The 20633-nt window shown below is 40.1% G+C and overlaps 1 long non-coding RNA gene across 1 annotated transcript; it reads right to left on the reverse strand.

Annotated features, from left to right (window-relative positions):
• Positions 1-475: 475 nt before the first annotated feature.
• LOC149870414 (uncharacterized) lies at positions 476-20229 on the reverse strand. Its single transcript, XR_016440738.1, has 3 exons — positions 20000-20229; positions 17342-17485; positions 476-1029 (listed from the first exon to the last, which is right to left on the reverse strand). It is a non-coding gene; the product is annotated as an uncharacterized LOC149870414 (long non-coding RNA).
• Between the last annotated feature and the right edge of the window lie 404 nt (positions 20230-20633).

The raw sequence follows: 20633 nt of genomic DNA on the forward strand, positions 1-20633 counted from the left end.
CATACATACTAAGCCTTTACATCTTCGGAGTTTAAACAAGTCACCACCTGTACTCAATCGGTGAAAGTTATTTTTCATGCAAGTAGACTTAGCCTTTTTTATAAACCTATAAAAGCACACATTTTCCATTTTATTGGTCAGCAAAGCAATGGTGGATTTAATAATAAAACTTAAAGATGTTGTTTCTTTATAAATATCTGTGCTTTTCTAACTCTTTTTAAATGCTATAAGCAAACTTCATTTCAAATCGTGTTAAATCTCAAAAACAAAAAATAAAGATATTTGTATCTTTCCATTCAAAAATGACATAACACTGCTACCATTTATATTACTACCTCTGGACTACTAATGATTTAGGAGGAGCTGCTACATAAAAATTTATCCCCTTCAATTAGGTACCTGCACAAAAATTCTGTGTTCCTATTATGTGTAATATAACTACATTTATCTGCAGTAACGAACCACTGTAAAACAAAGAAAATGTGCTGAGGGGCACATGATTTACTGAACTGATCTCTAGGTTAAGAAAGCATGCCTTAGCAAAGGGAATTTTTGTATCCATGTTTTTCAAATTAAGAAATTCCATAAAATTTTGAATTCCAAAATTAAAGCCCAGTTCTACAAACATGAAAATGATTTGGGATATTTTAACAATCAGCTTTAAATATCAAATCCAAGACCTTGGATTTTGATCCAAATAAATAGAGCACTTTGAGATTTCTGTGTTTAATTATAACTTAAAAGGGTAGCAGGCATACACAGATCCTAACAGAACAGATTTTTCAAAGCTGACAAGTAACAGTGTTTTACTAACAACATTAGAAACAAAGTGATATGGAAAAATGGTAGAACATAAGTAAATGGAAAATAATGGGGTGTCACTTCTCTGTGTTATGAGCCTCCAGTAGCCAGTCAAGTATCCAAACCCTGGTTCTGTGTCCAAAACCAGACAGTAAGGCATTTTGGATAGTAAATGTAGATAGCCATGAAGCTAATAACCCCATTTTGGCCCCATTTTGCACATTCACCCTATAAAAGACAAAAGAGGGGAAAGGGAACATAATCAGTAAAACAGGTGCTAGATGAAAGTAAAGTCTTTCAAAAGAGAAAATCTCACTGCTTAACAAAGTGGATAGTTTGGATAAAGCTAATGATGTAGACAAATGACTTTTAGCAAATCAAATTCATTGCATTTTTTTTCACTCAAGCATGATATAAGACTTCTTTTTTTGCTGCTGCAACAATACAATATTCTCAGATCTTTCCATCAGTAGTTCTCAATCTATGGTTCACAGGTGACAACCCTACAGTGTTGCTTCTGGCCACAGGAAACTAAAAAGTTCAAAGTGAGGTTGACAGGGAGGGCAACATCTGACGCCATCAGGGCATTACTAGTTTAGCATGATTTTGAACCAGCAGGAGTTGGGGACCAGTCCTATAAATGATTACTGACATCAGATAGATTTAGAAATTAATCAGTAAAGTTGGTTAAAAATATATGTGAAGGCTGAAGTGAAAGTTACATGATATAAAGGATTTTTTTTCTATACCTTGATATAAGAAATAAGCATGACCATTGCCACATTTGGAGCCAAATAACAAATCCACCTCTTTGCACAGTCATTACCTAGACTCATTCATTTAAAAATCCCTAATTCTACTCCTTAGTGATGTGGAAGATGGAGAGATGATTCCTATTTCTTTAAACATGAGAGTCATTGTATTGCTTTGAGGAGAGCCTTGTAAAACACTTCATATATATGACTAGAAACAGTACATACCCTGTTAATCTTCATACTGACCATGAAAGTACTGAAGTCAATTTTGCAAGATAGGATTTGTAGAGTTATAAATCAGAAAAGACCATTAGATCATCTAATTTGACCTTTTGCATACCATGGGCCTTAAAATTTGCCCAGTTACCCCTGTACTGGGTTAGACTAAAGTACGGTTTCTACAAAGGTAACCAGCCTTCACTTGAAGACATCAAGAGATGGAAAATCTGTAATTTCCTTAGTATTTTGTTCATGTGCTTAAGTGTTAAAAATGAAGCAATAATATCATAGTCTGGGTTAGGTTTTAAAACTATTTTCTTAATTTCATATACACATATATACAAATACAAATATTTATGTGTATGTGTAGGTGTATAAATCTAAACCTTGAGCAACAACTCTGATTAACTTCCCTTAACTCCCCCCATGTCAGTTCACATTAAAACTTTTACAGGAAACCAACTTTTTAAAAAGTATTTATTATTTAATAAGTAGCCCCCTGATTAATAATGGAAGACATTCCTTAAATACTGAACTTTTTAAAAAAGTCTAATGATAATCAAGAGACGTGTGTCCTATTGTGATTCATCAGGATTGTGTTCCACCATCCATTATTCAGAAGGAGGGAACCGCAAGTATCACAAGTGTTGCCTGAAGTTTTGCAGGGAGAACATATATTTTTCTTTTGCATTGATGGCAATATCAAAAATAGCAAAACCTGAGCCTGGGACTGATAAAGTTTGTCTGTATTAAATTTGTGTTAGTCCAATTTCTGGTAATGTTAATAATGACTGTGAGAGAGGCATATTCCATTTTTGAGAAGTAGTACTACTTTTCCTCCCATGTTGTGCTATCATCCTTAATGGCAACAATAATTCACTTAAGCCAGGAAGACATATTTTCTGTTTTATTTATAGATCATTAGCAAGGTCTGTCTGCTGCATTAATGCCTGCTAAAACAGTACGCTGCTCTCCACTTTACGGCCCTCTGTCAAAACTATCTGTGATGGCTGGTTCCCCACTCCACTTTGTCCATTTTAAACAATGCCTCTTCTTATTATATGTAGCTAACTATCCCATGTCAGTTACTTCACTTTTATATTTCTGTATGTCTCAGGTCTGTCAAGTACTGCATATCCTCAACTCCCACTGAAAAAGTAAGGTTCTCAGCCCCTTATGAGATAGTAGATCTTTTGAAGCACTGCTTAATTGTTTCTATTAAAGCCCCATTTTCATCTAAACCATGAGTAATACTGTACAGTAATATATTGCATTTTTATATTGTGGGTAATTCTATCATGCAAAACATGCTTCCATGATATGGCATAAGGGGTAAGAGCAAATGAGTATGAATGCAGATGTAATAAAGCCAGGGCAGATATTCAGCTGTTGTAAATTTGCATTGCTCTTCCACTGAATTCAAGACCTGAGGGTATGCCTTTAGAGCCTGTGCCTTGAAGCCCCTTTCTTCTATCATTATGTGACATATAAGAAATGTTCTCCTACTTGTTACAAAAAAATTACACTACGGGCACATCTACACGTTCATTAATGTTCAGTGGTTACTATGCATCTATTTAATACTTGTATAATCAGACTTACTGCACAGTAGCGCCAGCAAATACCTCTTTAGTGATGCTACTGCACAGTAGCCTAATAATACTGCACAGTAGCATATTACCACTGTTTTTTTCTGTGACTTACCACTGTGCAGTATTATTAAGCTACTGTGCAGTTAGCATTTCATGTGGATGTGCTGTAGGTGGCTCTCTGCATGTCTGTACATCAGTTGGGCACAGATACTTGGGATCTAAGTGCACACATCTCTTGAGTAAATGTATTGAAAAGGGTAGATGTTGAGGCAAATATGAACAAGGGGCATTTATACACGTGCTTTGGGAGCAGGTGGGGAGGGTGTTTTAATTAGAGTGGCACTGAGAGCCACTCTAATTGAAGTGCCCTGAGTGCCTCGTGTATCAGTGTCCCCACACTTCAAAATGGCAGTGAGGGCACTTTATCTAAAGCATGTCAAATGTGCTTTAGATATCACACCCTATTTTAAAATACAAGGACGCTGATACACAAGATGCAGGAGGCTGCTGGAGCATGGCAATTACCATGCTCCAGCAGAATTGGTTAATCGAGTCTGCTTGCATCAGAGGAGCATCCCTGCTCGTTTATAGACACAAGGGCAGCTTTATAGGAAAAAAATTACATTTGTCTTATGGAAAAAGGGACTAAATTGTAGGGATTGTCTCTTCCTTTTGTATATAAACATTTTCTGAAGTTTCTAAAAGGTCACTGAAGTAAGAGAGGTGGTGGCATTAGGAGAAGTTTTCTGAAGCTGGAAAGTTACTATAGGAAATTGTCATAGATCATTAATGGACTGGTTTGAGAATGAGTGTTCAGTCCATGTGCTGAATCCATGTCATTTTGAGACAGCCACTAAAAATTAGCTGTACCCACTCATGCCATAGGCATAAAATCTGAAATTAGGCATTGGGGATTATCTCAAGGCATCCCAGCCCCTGTAATTGTGTACATGAACTGCAATTTACATCTTAAATTCAGACTGTAAACTCTGAAAAGAGACTGACTTTCACATCTCTGAAACTCTTATACACATTTGGGTGAGGTACATTAATAATTCTGTGTCAGTTCACAAAAGCAGGTGTGTGCTGTACTCTCCAAGCTAAAATTTCCTTTCTGCTTCTCTCCACCACTGTTTGACAGTGTGATGGGTGCTGGCTGGTTGCTACAATCCATCGCAGATATGACTGTGTTTTAGTGGTATGAGCATGCTATTTTTAAGCACTGTAGGATTTTAGGGAATGAAAGGCCCTGCACAGACTAGAAATGCTGAGAGATGTACCAAAACAGGCCTCCATATCCAAATGACCTAGAAGCTGCAAAGTCCTTTCTCCTATCCCCACCCAACACTCCTGCAGCTTTTCTAAAGAAAGCACACAATACCTAAGTTCTTCCTCTATTTCCTGCATGCACATTGCTTTATTTTTCCCTTAAAAAACAAAAATCAGGAACTGATGAGAATTTGAGCTGGTAACAAATGCTTAAATTAAGAGAAAATAGGTGGACACTGCTTAGTAGGATGAAAGGATTCAGAATTAGGAAATACTAGAAGGATTCTCTTTTCAATCTGTCTCTGTTTGTCATCCACTAGAGGACATGCTGTTACCTCCCACTTTGGCCAGGAATGTCTTGGCTACATTTTGGTGTTATATCTATTAGGTGCAGAGTGATGAGTCTATCTTAGTGTTGATTCACACAGGCCGTTCCAGCAACAGCATGTGACTGTGATCCCTCTGTGACCAAGGGGATATTTTCCATCAGCAGGAGCAGATGTTACTAATTCTGAAGGACTAAGGAAAGAATAAAATTATATAAACATTTCAATAGTATTAGTTTGACCATTCAACCAACAAATCCATGAGTTGGTCCAACGCTGCTCCTGTGGTGGTTGTTGGAAGATATAATTAGATGAGAGAGCCAGCTGAATGAGTTTAAGACACATAGTAGAATAAACTTGCTAATGTAAAATAGATTAAGTGAGATCTTGCTTTCTTGAAACCATGGCAAGATGAATAGATGTATCATCCCTGAGACTATGAGAGAGACAGAGTGGTTTACAGTGAGATGATGATGATGGAGTATATCAATAGTTCTTGTTCCATACACATGAATAGTAATAGGTATTGTTAATGCAATTATAATGATTACAGACAAGTTATTTAATTATAACTAATATTTACTCAGATTAGGAAGTGGATAATGGTTAGTTGACTGATGATTAATACAGAGGATACTGATGTGTTGGGGGAGCTACCTTGAAGTAATGGTAAAAAATGTTTATATCATTCCCTTTACTGATAAGAACTAAAGTGGATCTGGCAAACTATAGGCCCATCAGCCTGACATCTATCCCAGGGAAGATCTTAGAAAAGTTTATTAAAGAGGCCATCCTTGATGGACTGGGCGATGCCAACATCCTGAGGGATAGCCAATATGGGTTTGTTGCGGGTAGGTCTTGCTTGACCAATCTCATTTCCTTTTACAACCAGGTGACCTATCACCTGGACAAGGGAGAAGAGATTGATGTCATATATCTTGACTTCAAAAAAGCCTTTGATCTGGTATCCCATGATCACCTCTTGGCAAAACTAGCCAATTGTGGCCTTGGGTCCACCACAATCCACTGGCTGGGAAATTGGCTCTGTGGTCGGACCCAGAGGGTGGTATTTGACTAAAGTCATGGTGCCCTGAGACCAGTGGGGTCCCCCAAGGCTCTGTCCTTCACCCCATATTGTTCAACATCTTCATTAATGATGTGGACATTGGAGTCAGAAGCGGACTGGCCAAGTTCACCGATGTCACCAAACTTTGGGGCAAAGCATCCACACCTGAAGACAGGAGGGCAATCCAGGCTGACCTGGACAGGCTCAGCAAATGGGTGGATGAAAACCTGGTGGTGTTTAACACCAAAAAATGCAAGGTTCTCCACCTTGGGAGGAAAAACCTGCAGCATCGTTATAGGCTCAGCAGTGCTACACTGGCCAGTACTACAGAAGAAAGAGACTTGGGGGTCATCATTGACCACAAGATGAAGATTAGTCTGCAATGCGATGCTGCAGCTAGTAAAGCAACCAAAACGCTGGCTTGCATCCATAGATGCTTCTCAAGCAAATCCCGGGACATCATTATGCCCTTGTACTTGGCCTTGGTGAGGGCACAGCTAGAATACTGCATCCCATTTTGGGCTCCACAGTTCAAAAAGGATTTGGAGAAGCTTGAGAGAGTCCAGAGAAGAGCCACACGCATGACCGGAGGTCAGGAAAACAGACCTTACGATGGCAGGCTGAGAGCCATGGGGCTCTTTAGCCTGGAAAAGCGTAGGCTCAGGGGTGATCTGATGGCCACCTATAAGTTTATCGGGGGTGACCATCAGGATCTGGGGGAATGTTTGTTCACCAGAGCGCCCCAAGGGATGACAAGGTTGAATGGTTATAAACTACTGCAAGACCATTTCAGGCTGGAAATAAGAAAGAATTTATTTACTGTCCAAGCCCCCAAGGTCAGGAACAGCCTGCCATCAGAGGTGGTTCAAGCACCTACATTGATCACCTTCAAGAGTAAATTGGATGCTTACCTTGCTGGGATCCTATGACCCCAGCTGCCTTCCTGCCCTTCGGCTGGGGGGCTGGACTCGGTGATCTTCTGAGGTCCCTTCCAGCCCTAATGTCTATGAAATCTATGAAACGCTCTCTTTTCAGGACTGATTGTGTGCCATCTGGCTCTCCACCAGACCTCATGCATGGTTAGACACTCATTATAAATGTAAAGGACTTTTATACAATAATTATTTTAAGATGCATCACTTAAGGTTCTTAAATCCTAGATCCCAAAATGAGGACAGGAAAATAATTCTTCTTTTATCTCTATTGTCTATGCTCCCACTAATAATCTTTACAATCCATTTTTTACCTGGACTGTGTAGTGTCCAGTAATAGCACAAATTTCTATGCTGTATCTCATTGTGGGGGGTTGCCTTTTTGTCTGCCTTTTTAGGGTTTGATCATGTGGTGAGCAGGGGAATAAATCTGTACATTTGTGGAGCCATCAAAGCAATGGAGATCCTTCAAGTTCAGGTCCACATGGTATGGTCACATGAAAAAGTTACCCCAAGGTATGATAGGATGTGAATGTTGCAGCTTATCATCAATTCTGCAGTCAGTGTCCATGTGCATACTCTATTCCCACAATAAATACTGAGTAGCTTAACCTTCAATGAGCATGTGCACAAGTAGTGACTACAGATAAGGGGCTGAGCTTTAACTTCACCCCTAATTAATCTCTTGGTAGTTTGTTGGTGGTCCCATATGTTTAAACTGGAAGCTCTTGAGAACACGAATCATGCCTTATTCTCTGTTATTGCATACACCTATATTACCCCATGCTAATGGAGTTGCATAAATATAAGGAAGAGAATCATATCACTTTTTGAACCTGAACTAAACTCAGTTAAGTCAGTGAAAAGGCTTGTATTCATTCTGGTAAGATTTGGATCAGGTCTCAGTGATCCTATTAGGAAAAAAAGTATGATGTGATTGTGTAATTAAGTACTGGGTCACAAAGCATTCATTCACACAAGGAGGATAAGTTAAGATTGCACTAGAAACTTTAAATCTGGTATTTCCTAACTTTTTCTGGCTCTGCAACCATAACATTCTTTAGCCTGGCCTTGTCTGTGTAATGCTGGCAGTGTCACACTTCCCTACAATGCAAATCGGTACGTCAGACTTTTAAACTTACTCTCATTTTAAATGGTAACAATCTTGTTTAGTCAGGTTACGATATTTCTATAGTTACTCTCTGGGCAATAAAAGCATTACAGCCACATGAAGCAAAGCTCTTCAAAGTCAGATGTAATTACACTTTCGGCGAGGTAATTCACAGAATATTTATTTCCACTAATATTGGAGTCTAAATGTTTTGTTTATTGACGTAATGAAAGCAATGTCAAGTATAGGACTGCACAAGGGAATTTACTGGAATTCTGGAAATGTTCAATCTAATTCAACATTTTTGGTGTACACATATTAGGAACAATCCCAAGTGTAAAACCTGAAGTCACTGATGTAATACCCTCTTCCAAAAGTTTGAAAGTCTGTCATCTTTCTCGATATACTCACTTCATTAAATAGTTTACAGCTTGCAAGGGAATCACAATGTTGGAGTAACAAAATGACTGTCCTGACAGATTCAGACAATAAAACAACCAGATTGTTATATGAATGTTTTCTCAGAGACTGTTGCTGCAACACATAATAAATACAAATATTGAAACACCTGCATGATAAACATAATACTTTTAACAGATGTTAATCCCCCCTGCATGTGGATTTAGATCACATAAATGTAACTTGCCCCCTTCAGGTCTTCCTGGAAAACTACCAATCATATGATTGCAGTCTGACCAAAGAAACTTGCTTGCCAAATGTACAGTTTTGCATTTCATCTTTGATGCCATAAGCATTTTAAAAACAAGCCATAAATATAGCAATAAGTATGAACTAAAAGAACATCCCCCAAACATGTCAGGTTGTTTTCCTGCTCTCTCCTGGGACCAGGAATAAAGTTTTCATAAAAGAATGAGTTTTGAAAAATATTTCCCCAGAAGCATGGCTTTCCTTGGGAAACTGTAGAGCAGAGCAGTTTTCTCTAGTCAGTCCCTCATCAGTTTGAAATATTTGTCCTGTTTGTGACAATATAGATATTAAATGTTTGAATGTTTTCCTTTTACTTGTACCTAGCATCTGTTACTGCTATTGGTTTCAATCATATTAACTAGACACTTGGCACATCTGAAGTAAATCAAATCAAATATTCCTATGGCCTATGTTCAAGGACATAGCAATACCTGGTCAAACCCTGTTGCCGTCTACTCAGCTTTTCATATCCTTAGAGGATGAGACCCTGACCCCAGGAGAATGAAAGCTAAGGCACTTTGCAATCATGTTTAGCAAATCACCTTTAGCAAAGCGCTTAAGCCAGTGCTTAAATTCTACTGGCCTAAGTTTAAGCACATAGTTAAAGTACTTTATGGAAAGAGCATAAATATGCATCTGTCTTTCTACACTAGAAATATAAGTTAATGAGCAAGTTGGTTATTGACAAGACTTTTTTTTCAGTAAACACTATGTCAGTCCTAGAGAATGCAATTTGATTGACAATGCTGTAAGATCACGGCATGTGTTTCCACGCTGCTAATAGGCAGTATTCAGTGTTGAGAGTCACTCAGTAGTGTCCCAGTAGAGGGGATGCAGTTTCCCCTTCGGCTGCATGCTGTATACACAGCGAGCTCTTAGAGCTCACCAGCGTGTCAGCAGAATTCCTGCTGGGAAATACACATGTGCTATGATTTCTACAAGCACACTCACTGGTCATCACAGGGTTTCTTAGGAGTTGCTGCTTTCAAGCCACTCTGGAGCCTGCTGCTGTTTGCTCTTGCCCTCCCTCCTCCTCCCATCCCCAAAAAGGAAAGGAAAAATGAGAGATAGTGACACTTAGGCCCTGCTTTCAGGCCCAGAGTCTCCTCTCCTCCTTTCTCCTGCTGCTGAATTCAGGGTGAAGAGCAAACCACAGCAAGTTTAGTGCTGCTTGAAAACAGAGACTAATCTAGACAGACTCCACACTAACCAGCTGGTGAGCTCATATAGCTCATGGCATAGGAGGAGCTTCCAGCAGGAGCTCTGCTGACATGCCAGTGAGCTCTAGGAGCTCACTGGCATCTAGGAGTTCACTAGTTCACAGCAAGAAGTTGTAGCCACACCCTTTGGTTGTGTGGCACAGGCTCAATGAGCTCTCTTCACTGCACGTACACCATATTGCCAAAAGGGGCATGACTGCAACCATCACCACAGTCCTGGTAGTGATCAGTTTTGTACAGCACTGAAAACAGACCAAGTTGGAAGCAGAAAATAACCAATTTAGTAGCAGTTATTATAGAGAATCATTGTGGTGCAATGAAAGAAATATAAGTTGCACATATCCAAAAAAATCAAACTTAGGGGAAACTCGGCCAGCATCTGAGAGCCCACTGGGGATTTGAACAGTTCTCACTGAAATATAGAACACATTCCCTACCTACACATTCACCATGGAAAAAGGGACATTTTCTTTAAAATTGGCCGTCATAAAATGAAAATTTAGTAAATCTGAAATTGGAATGAGACTAGGAATAGCTCACTCAGCCATGACCTCTATTTTTGAAAGGTTGGAAGGACTGTGGCATCTTGTATGAAGGATCAACTGGTGAAAAGCTATATTTTTCCACAATAACTTTTGGATGTGAATCTTGAGAATCAATGCTGCTGACAGGAGGAAAATTAAAGCCTGTAAGATGTGGTGCCAAATGGAATATCTCCTGAATGGAAAAGAAGTTGAATGCATATGTTAGGACTATGACTGAAGAAGAGCAGGATCTATAGCTGGAAATCAGTAGGCACAGACTTATGCACTTTGGTCAAATTAGGCAAAGGAATAGAAAAAATTGTAGAAAGAATGATAGAGTGTCATTATAAGAGAGAGTAACCAGTACAGAGGTGGAAAGGTGAAGACAGGTCAGTTGCTCAGTACTTGAAGTTCTCAGTGGGTTGAGAAAACTGTTATGATGACACCAATATTTAGACATGAATAAAAGGATTTTTTTTAAAGAATCCATATGGGAAAGATTAATTTTGGAATGCTAAGAGAAATACAGAAGAGAGAGTTTCATAGCTTCATAGTGCTTAGGGTCAGCAGGGACCTAAATAGATCATCAGGTCCAACCCCCTGCCCCGAGCAGGAGTGTGTGCCACGCTCATATCACCCCAGCCAAATATCTATCCAGCCTTCTCTTGAAGACCCCCAAGGTAGGAGAGAGAACCACCTCCCTTGGGAGTCCATTCCAGAGCCTGGCAGCCCTGACTGTAAAGTAATGTCTCCTGATGTCCAGCCTGAACCTTCTCTCAAACAATTTGTGGCCATTACTCCAAGTAATCACAGGTGGTGCCCAGGGGAAAAGAGCTTCCCCCAATTTGTGCTGCCCCCCACCCCCGTAAGTTTGTAAATAGCCACCAGATCCCCTCTCAGCCTTCTCCTGTAGAGGCTGAATAAGTTCAGGCCCTTTAGCCTCTCCTCAAAGGGCTGATACTTAAGTTGGATTTGAGCTATGCCTTTGCTTTACAGGTTTGTAAATTAACTATAATAATTCAAGAAATTGAGCTGAGTATCACTGTAGACATCTCAGTGAAGTCTTCTTTATGGCATATAGCTTTGATAAATAAAAATAATCAAGCTGTAAAATAATGAGACAGAAGAGAATATAGTAATAGAAGTAAATTCATTTTGTAAACTGATAAACTCTCCTCTAGAAGATCTTCACCTCATTTCAAAGATGTTATTGCAGAATTAGTGCATCTTAACAGAAAGGCAACAAAAATTAAAGGTATGAAAAAGCTTTCATATGGAGAGAGATTGAAAAGATTTGGATTATTTACTTTACAAGGAGAAAAGTAAGAAGGAACATGATAAAGAGTCAAAACAATAAATGGTATAGAGTAGATAAATCAGAAACTTCCATTCCTTGCTGTCTCATGTCAAATAAGAACAAGATAACATTGAATTAAATTGAAACATGGTAAATCAGAAGTTGAGAAAAAGAAATATTCTTTCATTCAATCTGTGATTAAGTCCTAGGCATCAACTTTTATTTTTGCCAGGGGGAGCCTAATATGGCACAGCTGGAGCAAAGACAAGCAGAGCCTGTTGGAGGTGGGGGCGGATGCAGGCTGCCTGCTGTGGGCTCAGGGCTCCCCACCCTGCTGGCATCCCCCTGGAACAGCAACAGCAAGGGACACAACTCTCTGCTGCCACCCCTGCTGCTGCAGGGGGTGCCTTCACCATGGCAGCGAAGCCAGTGCAGAGCTTGCAGAGCTCCTGAAGGGAGTTCTGCACAGGCCAGGGAGCCCTGAGGCTGCAGCAGGCAGCCAGCATTCACCCCCACCTCACACATAAATCTGGGGGACATGTGCTCCCCCATGCCCCTCTCCACAGAAATGCATGCAGTGGCAGGGAGCCACCCCCCCAGACAAGATGCCAGTGGCTCTGTCCCACTCCCCATTCTTGCCCCAGACTCCATGCACTAGGCAGTGACCCCAGGCCCAACCCCTGTCCCACTCCCTCCCTCACCATGGGGGCCTCAATCTTCCACTCCTTCCCCCATAGACTTACTTACAGGCAACTGGGGGACATGCTCTCCACCACTGTCTGGGACTGTATTCCTGGCCACGTGAATAGGAGCACATGCACACATGCACATGGCACCCTCCTGCGTTCTGCTCCCCCCAGCCCCAAGCATCCCCTTGCAGGCTGGAACTCTGCCAGCCTACACAGGGAAACCCACCATTTCCCATGTTTTTTCATGGTGGATGAAAAACCCAGATCCCTGCACAATACTGGGGATCCAGGACAAATGCTGTCCAAGAATCATGCAGCCCAGGACTGGGACTTGATGTTCCCATTTCAGGACTGTCCCTCCCAATAACAAACAGCTGGTCACCCTCTTCCCAAGGGACGCCAGGGCCCTCAAGCCCCCATGTATTCAAAACCTATGGATTAAGCTGTGGAGTGCAGTATCACCATGTCAATGCTAGGTTTGTAAAAGTACACTAGAAGGAATAGGAAAGGAATTTGAAAACAATTGAAAACCTCTTGCTTTCTAGGACTGAGTCAATCTTTAGCTATTAGGAATTAGGATTAGATCTTTACTGAGCCTTCCTCTGTAGCACTAGGTAATAGCCACTATTAAGTATAGGATACTGGGTTAGATGGACCATGGATTGGATCTTGTTCCCATGAGCTTGTTTACCCCAATGCAGCAATGTGTCCCCCAAAACTGAAAAAAACCCAAAGACTATCCTGCTAAAATTAGGATGAATGTATGTTCATATCATACTTCTTCATTATGGTAGCACCTGGAAGCCCAGGCCTGGATCAGGGCCCAATTTGTTGGGCAATGTATATATACAGAACAAAAACATCTGCTGTATTTGTTGCACTACAAGTTTCCAAAAGCATTCTTAAAATCAGAGGAACATAGGGTTTACCAAGCCCTGGGTAGCAGTGTGCCATGGCCCAGCCATTCCCAAGCATGCCCAACAGGGCTGTGCAAAGCTTCGGTCCCTGATTCAATGCAGCAGAGATTCAGCCTGATTCAGTGGCTGAATCTCCAAATCCAAATCAAATCAGAGGACCCTTTAATCTCTTCAAATTGAATCATAACCCTCTGAATAGAGTCGGAGAGATTTGAAAAGATTCAGCAATTCGGACATAGACACAGTTTTAATTGTTTTTTCTACATATCTCAAAGTACCAGCTGGCTCATGCACGCTGAGATGGTGGGTGCATGGAGCATCCTACAGGAGCTCAGGGGGCTCCCCAGCGCACTCAGCAGCAGACCTGGAAGTAGACCAGAAGCACTTCTGGTCCAATTCTGGGTCCACTGGACAGCCCCACCCCAGCACCTCCCCAGCTCGGTGACTGGTGCCTCCTGGGTCTGGGGGGGTACTCTGGGTCTCCCCATGGCTAATCACTGAGGGGCACGGGGTGAGGGGCCCACAAGCTCCTTGGCAGTGGAGCATAAGTACTTCCGGTCCACTTCTGGGGGTGCTGCCGAGCACAGTCCTCTTTCCTGCCACAGCAGGGGGTCAGACTTGATGATCTGCTCAGGTCCCTTCTGGCCCTACTAACTATGAAACTATGAAATACAGGGTGGCCCGCCATACTCCTGTGGGATGTTCCATCTTCCCAAGCACTGCAGCATTCAAGAACTGTGCTGGTACCTCGAGGTCTGTACAAAAAACATTTAAAGCTGTGTCTGTGGCTGAATTGCTGATTCTCCGAATCAGCATCGATCTTCAGATTTGGATTTGGCCAAATCAAATCAGGGACAGTGATCTGAATCAATGAATCATATCACTGTCCCTGATTCGGGCCAAATCTAAATTGAGGGCCCACTTCACACCCCCCTAATGCCCAACTCACCTGCACCCAGGCATGTTTGGGCATGATCAGACACAGAAGAACATGAAAGGAGGTTGCTCCAAGGTCATTCCCAGAGACCTTTCTCAAACAAACTAGTCAAGATCTTGGCAGCAGCTGCACAGGAATGTATATTCACTGGCACATTTCCAGGTTTGGACTATTTATTTGAGTACATTGGGTGGGACATGCTTGAGATGTGTTTTATTTTATTTTTTTAATAATGTATTTCTTACAGTTTCTCTAATCAGAATAAAATAATGTCATCTAGAGGCATCAGGAATGAGAAGTAGAAAGGTTGGTTGTTTTTACATGATAAAATATGCTGCATTTATTAATATACTGTTGGCATACTATTATGCCAAAAGTAAAGCAAGACAAACTCTTGACTGATTAGATTATTATAATGGTAGTGTCAGAGTAATGTTGTAGCCATGATGGTCCAGGAATTATGTGAGAGGCAAGGATTTTGAGGGGTGAAATCTTTTATTGGACCAACGGCATAGTTGGGATCAAATTAGACAAGCTTTAAAATGCAAGGTGTTCTTCATTTACATGGGGCCTAACACAGTTGAGCATTGATCTGGGATGGGCTCATAGGCAGTAGCATAACCACAGGTGGGCAAGCAAGGCATCAACTCTAAAAAAAATGCCTTGCATTCAAAATCTTGTCTAACTCTATCCTAAATATGGAATTGGACCAATAAAAGCTATCACCACAAAAATCCTTGCCTCTAGATTATTATAAGGTATTACCATAGAATCATTTGGGCTGCTAACATACAGTACTATAAATCTGGCCAAATATTTGTTTCAGAAATTGTCCAGAAGGATGAACAGATTAATTTTCCAGATCTAAATCATTTCAACACAGAATAACTCTCTGGAGAACATTGTGCTTCTCTTTCTATGCAAGCACATTTAGATCACACACTGTGCTGTACTGAGCAACTTGTTATATGTTTTACCCTCTTGATAAAAGTGACATGGAAAAAACACAGGCTTGAGAGACTACCTTGGTAAAAGTAAATTTCAATAAAATGACAGGAAAAAAGGGGGGATTCACTGTAGACATGGTAAAAATCCAGACCACAGGAAATTCCAGGTTATATAATTTTGTTTCATCCTGAATCAGGACAAGAAGTTGAAATGTAAGAATACTTTGTGAAGCAAAATACTTTGGGAATATTTTGTTTTGACTTCAGCAAATGGAATCATTTTGATCTTATCCCACAACATTTTAATTTTGACACCATTTTCCAAAGGACCCTCTTTGACTGATTTTTTTTTTTTTTTACCAACTCTGCTTAGCACTAATTTGGAAATTTAATTTTAAATTATTTAAAACTGGGGTTTTCAACCTTTTTGGAACAGTGTCCCTCCAGTGGCCAGACACAGAGCTGGGCTGAGAGGGGGCCGGGGGCAGGTAGTGCACAGCTGAAAGCATTTGAGCTTCGCCCACCCCCCATGTCCAGCTGGGTGCATGGAGCCTGCACAGCAATGCAGGATGCTACGCAGCACTGCTCCATCCCCCACCTTCTCAAGTACCCCCGGGAGTACATGTAAACCAGGTTGACAATACCTGGTTTAAAGAGTTCCTCTTGTCTATAATGCTGAAAGGAATTATAATTCTTTTCCCTCAAATGTTGTCAAGCTATTCTGTACCCAGTATTTTCAGTTAGATATAGAAATAGAGATAGAAATAGTAAGCCCTTCAAAAGATGTTGACTGTAATGTGTCTTCCTTCCAGGACAGTACATTTTATGGTTTTACCTCTTAACACTCTCCCTTTAATTTGCTATTGAGCAATTGATGCCAGGTTTTTCATTTTCATGTTGCAGGCTCCCTCCCTAAGCAGCATTGCTTGCCAAAGATGATATTCACAGATCTTTAAGAACCAAAAAATAACTACATTACATCAGACCTCATCAAAAATTTAAAACTGAGGAGTGGTTTTTCTCACTTCTGTCATTCGTAGCGCATCAAACACAATCAGATGTGTGCACTGAGCAACAGCACATCCTCCAACAGCAGGAACAAAACTTTAAGACCTGGAGCAATTTATTCAGTTTAAACTATTTTTCCCCAGATCAATTATTTTATTATTGCTATTTAATAGAGTAATATAAAATATATTTAGGTCTGATTCAGCTCTTTTACTGGTTGACTCCAGTGATAATAATGGGATTCTTCTGATGCACAACCAGCGGGAGGTCAGGAGTAGACCCCCTATCATGTTTGCTGGATAAAATTGCTTCTGTAAACTTAAATAAAAAGCCAAATGCTTTCCTAGTCTTTCCAGATATGCACAGGGGTGGATGGGGGGTGGGGGGGCAGGAGAGTTAACTGTTGCACTTCCACCACCTTTTGATTTCTGCGCCACCCAAAGTTTAAAACCAACTGCCCCCATTCCATTTCTGGTCAGGCACTGGTGAGGGAGTCAATTCACTCCATTGCTCATTATAATCTATCTGATCCCATCAAAAATCCATGTTCCACAGGTGTTAATGACCTTCACTTCTTTTCAATGGTCTTGATGTTCCACCAAGCAAGGCATCCTTTGTTCTGCAATTCTGCTGTCTGTCAGCTGCTCTGGGTAATGAAGCTCCTAATTCACAGCCCTGCAGGTTGGTTTTAACTCATTCCAATGAAGTTATATTTGGGGTCATTTTCAGTCTTAAACTGAATAATTCAGTCCTAGGCCCATAACATATTAGTAAAGCTTCTAGTTTATTTTTAACTGGAGAAAAATAGGTGGTTTTTTATATGTGAGGATGGACCTCACCACCTCCCCCCCGCCCTTTTCAAAATTCTGTATCCTCCACATGGATATTCATATCCCTTTAACACAGCGGAATCAAGCTAAATTGTTCTGCAAAAGACACTGGGGTCTGTTTATAAATGTTACAATTTAAAATAATTAGAGCATAACAAACATCCCATTCTTTATAGGTAAAAAGAATACTTACTCTTCAGCCTCCAGATCTTTTCTCTGTCTTCCAAATGATGTTTCTCCTCATGGCTAACTAAGATTGAAAACACACCAACAACAACTGCTGCCGAGAAGGGTTTCAATTAGATTTCAGGATATACGGGTAACTAAAATCTGTGAACTAAAGGGAGAAAAACATGTAGCAGGGTTTTTTTTCTTTCTAAAACACTACCATGAGCTCTGGCATTTGCACGTTAAAGTAATTTGGATTAAAAATAAATAAGTAAATGTGCTTTCTTCCTCTAGTCCTTAGCCCCAAAACAGAATTACAGTGGGAAGAAAAACCCTACAAAGCCCCAGGGAAGGGTAAGTTTTATATGTCTCAAAAAAATAAAAATAAATAAAATGAAGTCTCAACACCTATTTGTCCAAACTTTCATTTCCGACTAAGTCAATGAAACAGAATAGTTGAAGCTGTGGTGCTTTAGAGGGATTTCTTCTTTTCTAAATGAACCCAATCTGCTAGATCCTGCAAATTCATTAAAAATGTGAGTTTACAGGGCAGGGGGCTTTAGGAACTGCACAAAACCACCAGACTTTTATGAGTTTTCAAGCCAGCTTCATTCTAAGGGTGAGAGTGAATATCTCCCAGCTCCCAGAGAGCCTTCTTGCATGAATAAAAAGAACAATGGTAAGTTTGTGGACATGCAGAGCAAATATAAAATGTAATTAAAACATTCTCCTGTTCTAATCCTATCATAACTGTCTTATTATTTAACAGCTGATCAATATTGCTATATATCAAGTTTTCTTATTTATTCACTGTGGTCCTATTTCTAATCTCGGACTACTTTTAACTCCAAAGATTTCTAGGATGGTGTTCATCGATTACACAGGTGTGCCTCGGGGAAGGCTCAGGACCAATAAAGGCTGCAGTTCAAAGTACTGAAGTATATGCCTAAGTTTAAACATATGAGTAGTTCCACTGAAGTTAATAGGTTTAATCATGTTAGCTAGACACATGCTTATATAACTTGTTGAATCAGGACCAGAGTCTCAGTGGTTAGATGGATAAAGAGATAATCAAAGTGTGCTGCTCAGTACAACTTTTTTCCATCTGATATCTGCAAGATACACTTTATGACCTGAAAGTGAAAATAAAAACCAGGTAAAATCTGTGGTACAGCACTAATATCAGACAGCTGACCATAATTTTCCACTTACATCCCAGTTCACATAAGTGTTAAATATCAGTCCTGCTGGTGTTTTATGAACTTTACGCATAACTACTGCAGATGGTCCTAAAGCCCAAGTCCGTTGTTTAGCTGTTCATCAGACTCTATTTCTTTTGCATGATTTCTCAGTTATATAACCAAAGGATGCACATACCAAAGCCAAAATGGGGTCAGAGACAAGCAGCAAAGAGGTTTCTGCTTGAATATTCAAATAAAGATGGGTCAAATGTGTAGCACATGATGTTTCTGAATGCTTCTATTTTCCCCTCCTGGCCTTACATTTCTTTATTCTGTGATTCTGTCAGTGCTTCCCTATGCAGGGCAGTTTGCCAGATGGTCTTAAGGAAACAGTTGTTGGATCAGTACTTGAAAAACCAGCTCTTGATGCTCTGTCTTGTTAACTATTGACCTCTTTCTTTTGGGAAAAGGGAAGAGATTTGTTGCAATACAGGTCTAGCGGTTTTACGAGCCTGGTTTTGCTTGATCCAAGTCAGTAAGGTTTTAGAACAGAAATTACAATGGTGGCGTTAGAATATGGTCATGTTTTAAGTATTTTGTACTAAATATAAGCAATATTTAAGTATTACTTAAGTATATTAAGTAATTATGTAGCTTCTTTTGTATACATTATATATGTTACTGAGCAGTATGAGCCAATGTTCGGAGAAAAGAACTTTACTTTCTAGCATTGTACAAAGTACTAGATGTACAAGTACTGCATTTCCTTGTTTTAAAAAAAATCCTGAGAAGCAGAACTGGTCCCTAATAGCATAACTGATGGATGGAAGTGGGGAATAGGGCAACAACTGCCTTTGGGGAAGAGAAGGTGCACAAAAATTGCCACTGTTAAACTTAGCAACTGCTACACCACCTCTGCCAGCAGCATTCAGTCATCTGTGGAAAATTGATTCTTTTTTTTTTTTACAAAAGTGAATTACCTCATGTTTGTGGAAAGAATATTTTCCATTAGAAAAAGCATTACAATGAACAATTCTCGAACAACTTTACTAATTAGATGGTAGCCTTCGGTCATCTATGAGCTACTACATGTATTGACTGAGGTTAGGGTCAAGGTATAAGCACTTAGTTTGAACTACAGGAGGAATAAAGCTTTTAATGAACTCCAAGAAATGCCACCAGATTGCTTGGAGGAACAATTATTTTTCACATATGTTTATTACCAATGCCATATGATTGGCCACTTAAATCACTTGATTTTGTTCCTCCTGTATGATTGCATGTGTATTTGAAACAGGAGAATAACAAATACAGTAGTATCTAACATATGGTAGTAAATTTTTGTGCTAACATTTGTTAATATTAATCCCAAAGGTCTTTTTACAAATCCCTGTTAGAGTTCAGAATATTGATAAATGGTCCCTCCCTCAAAGCATAACTAATTGCACTTCATTTTATTCATAAAAAGTGTTCACAAATTTATGCCATTACTTTTCACCTACCTGTAGTTTTAATCCTCTACTGATGTGAAACAAGGGAAGTGATCAAGAAGCTGCCACCACGCATGCCTACTTTTAAAATGGACGCTGCAACACAGGTGGCTTCAGCCTTCAAGAGATAAAGTAGCACAGAAGAAGAAGATTGGACTCAAGTCTGGATAAATGCAGCTTTTGCTCAAACTCAGAATTCATCATGATGTCCCTGCTGCTTTGCCATTTGCTGCTTAAAGGAAGCAGCCCCACTCCAAACCTGATTCTCCTGGTTCAGCATTCTGCTCCCCACAGTTGTCTTAGAAGTATTGCTACCCTAGCAAACTCAAGCTTTCATTTTGTCTTGCATTTATATTAGAATGCACCTGATTTTTTTCTAAAAGTAATTTTTGATTGCTTCTTTAAAGATGGTCCTCTGAAACCACTGCTTTCAGGGGAGCAGGAACACTGTACCATCCAAAAGCAAAATGACAAATCTAAGTTTGGAACTGCATAGTTCCACGAAATCTCATCTCAAGGCTTTGTCAGTCTGTGGACATGTTTCAGATTTCAGCATATTTCACTAGCTGCAGCAAGTTAAAACCCTTTACTTCACAGAATATTTGTAGCCAGTGGTCATTCTGCTTTTGTAAGTCCATTAACTTCA

The sequence above is a fragment of the Crocodylus siamensis genome, chromosome 2 (assembly GCF_052110815.1).
Source record: "Crocodylus siamensis isolate JL-2025a chromosome 2, ASM5211081v1, whole genome shotgun sequence".
Classification (NCBI taxonomy): domain Eukaryota; kingdom Metazoa; phylum Chordata; order Crocodylia; family Crocodylidae; genus Crocodylus; species Crocodylus siamensis.